At 38.2% G+C, this 7,973-nt stretch overlaps 1 pseudogene; it reads right to left on the bottom strand.

Annotated features, from left to right (window-relative positions):
• Nucleotides 1–1,929: 1,929 nt before the first annotated feature.
• LOC101607187 lies at nucleotides 1,930–2,828 on the bottom strand (annotated as a pseudogene).
• Nucleotides 2,829–7,973: the final 5,145 nt, after the last annotated feature.

Below are 7,973 nucleotides of genomic sequence, written 5' to 3' on the forward strand. Positions count from 1 at the left end.
GTTCGGATCTCCATGTTTGTTATAGGTCTATTTAAATGATTAATCTCATCTTGATTTAATTTAGGTAGGTCATATATATCAAGAAAATCATCCATTTCTTTCATATTTTCATACTTTGTGGAGTATATGCTTTTATCATATGTCCCTATGATTTTTTAAAATTTTTCTGGCATCTGTTGTGATGTTACCTTTTTCATCTCTAATTCTATTAATTTGTGTCTCTTCTCTCTTTCTTTTAGTCACATTTACTAAGGGTTTATCAATCTTGTTTATCCTTTCAAAGAACCAACTCTTTCTTTAATGAATTCTTGGATTGTTTTGTTTCTATTTCATTAATTTCTGCCCTAATCTTTATTATTTCTTCCTGTAACTGATTTTTGGTTTGCCTTGTTCTTCTTTTTCTAAGACTTTAAGGCAAAGCATAGGTTGTTTACTTGGGACCTTTCTAATTTCTTTCTTTCTTTCTTTTTGGCACTTTCAAGATCATGTTTATTACTTCAGATAAAAGGATAGGATACATATTAGGGAATCCCTTAAAATTTAATTCTAGAGTTATAATGCCATCGAGTATTGTTTCATCAAATGTTAACCAAAAATATTTCTAAACACCTGAAAGCTCCACTATTAACGTGAACTATGGTAATAAAAAATCTGACATTTAAGTTGTTCAATGTATAGAATTTACATTATGGAACCAAAGGTGCAGTAAGCAGTAATAAAGGGTAAAATTAAACTTCCAAAAGCAAAGGCTCAGAATCTTACAATGTGCTGATTATCATAATTGTATATAAAAATTAAAGCCCTGCAGAGCTCTCCGTCATGGAAGTCTTCATCATCCGTGTTGTAGTCATTATCCGCTACCATTTACATGCAGCATCTGCTAGGACTGAGATTTTATTTCCCCAACAAAGTAGAAGATAAATGACATTTCATAAAGACAATCTGAGGACAGAAAAAGAATAAACTGTACTCAAGATTAGTACTGGTCATAGCCTCTCCCCTACAGAAATCATGAAATCAGTAAAGACAGGGAAGAAAAAAAAGTGCACAAAGATATGCAAAGGCCAAGTACCGTAGGTGGCACAGCTCAAAGACATGGACTAACCAATCACCCGCAGCCCTTTTCCTCCTTCAGCGACAAGAGGTCAGTTTTGCCATCTAACAACAATGACTGAAGCAAGTGAGGGGCACCAAGTGTACAAACTAATTTTGAAAAATACTAAAGACATGGGCCAGAGAAGGGCAATTTATATGTAATTCAAACTATATACAGCACAACTGGAATGCAGCCCATCCCAAACTGGGTTTGTGAAACAATTGGACCTTATGATTTAACAGTTAAAATTATAACAAGTGTAATAAAACAACAGCTTTACATGGGAAGCAACATCCAAGGGGCATTTTGTATTAAGTATTTAATGTGCTGCTTCAATTTAAAAATAATTTTGCTAAGTATACATCTCAACTGAGATCTATGTATAACATGTCCTAATAGATACAGATATTAACCTTTGGTGAGTTGAAGGCCATGTTGTGACTTATCTAAACTGTAGGCAGAATACCAGATGGGTAAGTATGCCCATGTGGGCAACTCAAGCCGAGGTCATCTGGAAGCTGTGCATGTGAGGTGACTGGAGCTACTTTGAAAGTTCAAGTATCCTAGAAACCCAAACCAGATTAGCAGTGAGGATGGCAACAGGGAATGAAATGCCAATGTGGCAGTACAATTGGTTTAAAACTAACAGGAAGGCTTCTTGTACCAGCAGAATCCTGCATACATACAAAACAGAAATAGCCACCCACCATTTCATACATAAAACAAAAGCAAATTAGAGTATGGGAAAGTACAAACTGCAGAAAACCAGGAGTCAGTAGAAGAAAAACTACAGGTTTACAGGAGAGAAAGGAAACTTTTCATTCTGACAGTTACTAGGTGAATGCCGTCACCACCGCCCACAGAACCTCTTTGGTGTTGGCCTTCAGACACTCTGCTTCTCGGTCTAAGTCGAGAAGTTGCCTACTCTTTTGGTGGCTAAATCATATTGCTTGTCCAGAAGAGGAGCAAAAACATTTTCCAGAACATCTGAAGCATGGGAGAGGTAAATGAGGTCCAGCAAGCACTTGTCCATGGGGTGGGGGTCATTTACCCATTTGTCTAGAACACCTTCTTGCACCTTCTTGATGAGATGCTGCTTAATGTTGTTATTGGTCAGAGGATGTGTCCTCTTGTCAAAGAGAAGGAAGTTCTGTTTCTCTGTTGTCAGTACACCCTTTTCTACCAGGTTCTTACCTAATCCTTCCCATACATTTCATAATTGATAATGCAGTTTTAGGGGATTCCATGTCTCACTACTATGTAGCTCAATCCAGTTCTGGACTGTTTCTGGAGGTTGAGTCTCCTTAACATGCTTTAGAGCTTCATCAAGAAGAACATCCCCTGTTGGAGCATCCGACTTAAAGATCACCTTTCTTCTTAAAAGACTTTGCTGTCTCATTCCACAAGCTTCTAGTTGTAACCTTCCTCTCAATGCTAATTCAATTAACATACAGCCATGTAATCCAGATGATATACAGTCATTCCAAAATGATGCATAACCCTCTCTGCCCCTGAGGTCCAGGAGCAGCACCTCCTCCATGAGCGTGAGCCGCCTCTCCTTGGAGTCACCCTTGTCATAGTCATCCTGCTCATGACAGTGGCTCTGTGCCTCATCCTCCCTGCTGCTGCTGCTGCCACCACTGCCGGCAGCCTGCTCCTTGTCGGCTGCGTGCTGTGAGGCCTCGGTGCGCAGCTGCACCAGGCCCGAGCTGCACTGTATCAGCGAGGTCATGGCGAGCAGGGAGCCAGGTGGGAGTGACCGAACCAGGACTGGGGGGGAGGCTTGGCCCGCTTCCTCCTCCCCTTCCTGCTTCATCGCCTGCAAAGCCGGCCTTCTGGGTTAAATCCCCGAGCTAGGGCGTTGACTGGCGGCTGCAGGTATAGAGGCACTCATGGAGAGACAGCGGTGGACAGGGGACAGCTATGGTGGAGACAGTCGCCTTCCTGCGGGTGGCCCGGGCCCCCAGCACCTCTAATTTCTTTTCTTTTCTTTTCTTTTCTTTTCTTTTCTTTTCTTTTCTTTTCTTTTCTTTTCTTTTCTTTTCTTTTCTTTCTTTCTTTATTTATTTGAGAGCGGCAGACACAGAGAGAAAGACAGAGGGAGAGAGAGAGAGAGAATGGGCGTGCCAGGGCTTCCAGCCTCTGCAAACGAACTCCAGACATGTGCGCCCCCTTGTGCATCTGGCTAACGTGGGTCCTGAGGAACCGAGCCTCGAACTGGGGTCCTTAGGCTTCACAGGCAAGTGCTTAAACGCTAAGCCATCTCTCCAGCCCTCCTCTAATTTCTTAATTCAGGCACTTAAAGTTTTAAATTTACCTATTAGAACTGCCTTCATTGTGTCCCAGAGATTTTAGTATTTTGTGTTCTCATTATCATTTGACTATATTTTTTTTGATTTCCTTCTTGATTTCTTCATTCACCCATTCATCATTTAGTAGTATATTGTTTAGTTTCCATGATATTGTGTATGCTCTATAGCCTTTCTTGCTACTGATTTGTCGTTTGATTCCATTGTGGTCAGATAGAATGCAAGGAATTATTTCAATTTTACTGAATTTTTTAAGATTTGCTTTGTGTCCAAATATATGGTCTATTTTAGAGAATGTTCTGTGCACTAATGAAAAGAATGTATATTCTGCAGCCTTTGGATGAAATGTCCTGTATATATCTGTTAGGTCGATTCCTTCTATGACCTCATTTAGTCCAGATGCCTCTCTGTTTATATTTTTCCTGGGATAAGCTGTCAATTGATGAGAGTGGAGTGTTGAAGTCACCCACTACCACTGTGTTTGGTGTTATCTGTGACCTTAGTTCTAATAGTGTTTGTTTGATGAATTTGGGAGCTGCCATGTTAGCTGCATATGTGTTTAGGATTGTAATGTTCTCCTGTTGGAGTGTGCCCTTAATCAATATAAAGTGACCTTCCTTATCTTTCTTGACTAACATTGGACTGAAGTCTACCTTGTCACATATTAGGATAGCAACCCCTGCTTGTTTTCTAGGCCCATTTGCTTGAAACACCATTTTCCAACCTTTCACCCTAAGATAATGTCCATCCTTTGTAGAAAGATGAGTTTCTTGGAGACAACAAATGTCTTGTTTGGGAGATTTTTTTTTTTTTTTTTAATATTCTGTACCTATGGAATCTTAACTTATCTCTTATTTCTGCCTCTATCTAGGGAAATATATCTACTTACTTATTGTAAGTGTTTACTTGGGTGCCATATTAATGTTTGTGTTGCCACAGAAATACCTGTGGCTGGATACTGTTTTATTCAAGAGAACATTCTGCTGTGTAGCTATTTTAAGTTCCAGTTTCCATTCTTTTCCATCTTCCAGGCCTCCCTTTTCTTAGGCTCATCCCCATATAACGACTGGGCACATTGAAAATAAGTATTGGAATAGAAGCATTAGTAACTGACATAAGGATGCCTGTCACTAGGTTCTTGCCAATGCCTTCTCACAACTACAGCATTCTAATTTTGCCTGTTTTCCTAAGGGCCACATCCACAATACTGTTTGAAGGTTCTGCCTATCTGTCTCTACTCCCTCCCATGCTCCTCGTCCTTCATACTTACTTAGATAGTCCTTCAACATCTAACCCCATTCGGTGGTGGCATGTTCCACATATACTTGACCCTGATTTTTTTCTTCTACTCACAACCACCTATAGTGTCAAGATGTGGCTCTTAAGACCTTTCTCATTATGCTTTCCTTATGCTTAACTTGTGCTTAATTCTGTAGAGGCCTCCTATTATTCTTATAACCACATCTGATGGTGTCTGCTACTATAATATGTGCAGAATAGTCCTAATGCATTTCTCATTCTTTGCACATCTTTCTTCAAGCAGAGGTTAATAATTTTCTCCTCATGTCCACATGGACAGTTATACTTCCACTAATGTTGAATGCCCCCAAATGCAACTCCATCTAAACAGGGTGGGTTACCCATAAATATCACTTCAAAAATAAATTTAGTATATTGAAAGGTACAAATATGCAAATACTTTTTCATTCAAAGAATCCATAAATACTCAATAAATGCAGAGTAGGTATACAAAATAAAAATATACATCTTTTAATATCAAAAATATTAGAAATTAGCACATCCAGAGAATTTTTTTTTCTCTGAGATACAAACTATGCTTCTCGTTTCTTCAAATCATAAAAAGCTAGATATTATTTCCACTAATCTATTTAACTATTTCTAAAATAAAAAATCCAATGTGCAAATGAACATAATTGAATCATGACTATTTGCTTTATATTGGAGTACATTTTATCAAACTCGCATGCTAACAGTCTGCCTAGTAGTACTTAGAGAGCACTATCAGAAACCAATCATTTTCTAGAACAGCATAAGTTATAAAGACAGAGATTTGATAAGAACATAAAAACACTCAAAAAAGAAATTGAGGAGGACTTGAGAAAATGGAAAGACCTCCCATGCTCCTGGATAGGCAGAATTAATATTATGAAGATGACAAAGTCAATATACATATTTAATGCAATTCCAATTAAAATCCCACAGTGCTTTTCACAGAGATAGAAAAAAATGATCTGAAAATTCATATGGAAAAGCAGAAGACCTCACATATCCAAACATATCCTCAGCAAAAGAAATATCTCTGGCATCACCATACCTGATCTAAAGCTATATTACAAAGTCATAGTAATAAAAACAGCATGGTACTGGCATAAAAACAGCAGTATAGACCAATGGAATAGACTTGAGGACCCAGACTTTGGGCCAAGCAACTATAGCTACTTGATATTCGACAAAGGCCTGAACAATATAGGCTGGAAAAAAGACAACATCTTCAACAAATGGTGCTGAACAAACTGGATAACCATATGCAGGAAACTGAATCTTGATCCACACATTTCATCATGCAATACACTCAAATCCAAATGGATCAAAGACCTCAAGATACAAGACCAGAAACTTGAGTCCTACTGGAAGAAAATTTAGGAAGTACTTTCCATGATATAGGAATGGAAAAAAGACTTCCTGAACAAAACCCCAGTAGCAAACAATCTTAAACAGTCACTCAACCAATGGGATCACATGAAACTGAAGAGTTTCTTTACAGACAAGCATACAATAAGCAAAGCCAATACATTACCCACAGAACGGGAGAAAATATTTGTGGGTTATCCAACTGATAGAGGCCTAATCTCTAGGATGTACAAAGAACTCAAAAATCTAAACAGTAAGAAGTCAAACACCCCACTCACAAAATGGGGTAGAGATGAACAGGCAGTTCACAGAGGAAGAAATACAAATGGCAAACACTCACTTAAGAAAATGTTCATCATCCCTAATCATCAGAGAAATGCAAATTAAAACAACTATGAGATTCTTCCTTACCCCAATAAGGATAGCAAACATCAAAAAAAAATCAAATGAAAATAAATGCTGGCAAGGATGTGGAGAAGTAGGAACACTTATTCACTGTTGGTGGGAATGTAGGATGGAGCAACCACTTTGGAAAGTAATATGGAGACTCCTGAAAAAGCTGACTAAAACCTTCAAACCACAGGCCAGAGAGTTTGCTCAACCATGTTTGTAGCGGCTCAATTCATAATAGCTAAGAGCTGGAATCAACCCAGATGTCCATCACTAGAAGAATGGATAACTAAGATGTGGTATACCTACATAATCAACTTTATTTTTGAAAATTGGGGATCTTTGACACGTGCCCTGGCCAAATCACCTTTGTCAACAGTGAGCTATGTAAGATCTATAAAAGCAGACAACTTGTACAGACACATAACTCATTGAATGTTAGTTCAACAGCTAGGGAAAAATTGAACTCGAGTATAGTAAGTAACTCCCACAAACCAGCTGCAAAGGTCACAGAACTGTACAGTCAGTTTTAGGCACTAATTTTCAGAAATAGCTTTTTATCACTATGATCATAGTACCTAACAGAAACAACTTAAGTAAGGAAAGAATTACTTGGGCTAATTTTTCAGAGGGTTTACATCTGCCATGGAAGGAGCAACTCCATCCATGAATATGCTCAGCAAAAGAAAGTTCTCTGTAATCATCACCATACCTAATCTAAAACTATATTACAAAGCCATAGTAAAAAAAAAAAAAAAATCAGCATGGCACTAGAATGAAAACAGAAATATAGACCATTGGAATGGAAGTGAGAATCCAGGCTTCAGGTCAAGTAACTATAGCTACTTGATTTTTGACAAAAGCCCCAATAACATGGACTGGAGAAAAGATAGCATCTTCAATAAATGGTGCTGGACAAAGTGGATAACCATATGCAGAAAAATGAAATTAGACCATTCATTTCTACATATGCAAAAATCTGGTCCAAATGGACTAAATACCTCAATACAAGACCTAAAACTCTTCAACTGATAGTAGAAAAAAAAAAAAAAAAAAAAAAAAAAAAAAAACAGGAGGCACTTTCCACAACATAGGAGTGGGGAAAAACATTCTGAACAAAAAGCTCAGTAGCCCAGGAAAGTAAACAATGACTCAACCAAGGGGATTTCATGAAGCAAAAAAGCTTTTGCACAGACAAACATACCATAAGGAAAGCCAATAGGCTACCCACTGAATGCAAGAAAATCTTCTCCAGCTATACCACTGACAGAAGCCTAATATCAAGTATGTACAAAGAACTCAAAAGCTAAACAATAAAAAGTCAAACAACCCACTCACAAAATGGGGCAGAGAACAGAATAGGGAGTTCTCAGAGAAAGAAATACAAATGGCTTACACACACTTAAGGAAATGTCCAACATCTCTAATCATCAGAAAAATGCAAGTTAAAACAACTATGAGACTCCACCTTCACCTGGTAAGGATAACAGACATTTAAAAAATAAAATGAAAACAAATGTTGGTGA

This window comes from Jaculus jaculus, chromosome 1, assembly GCF_020740685.1.
Source record: "Jaculus jaculus isolate mJacJac1 chromosome 1, mJacJac1.mat.Y.cur, whole genome shotgun sequence".
Classification (NCBI taxonomy): domain Eukaryota; kingdom Metazoa; phylum Chordata; class Mammalia; order Rodentia; family Dipodidae; genus Jaculus; species Jaculus jaculus.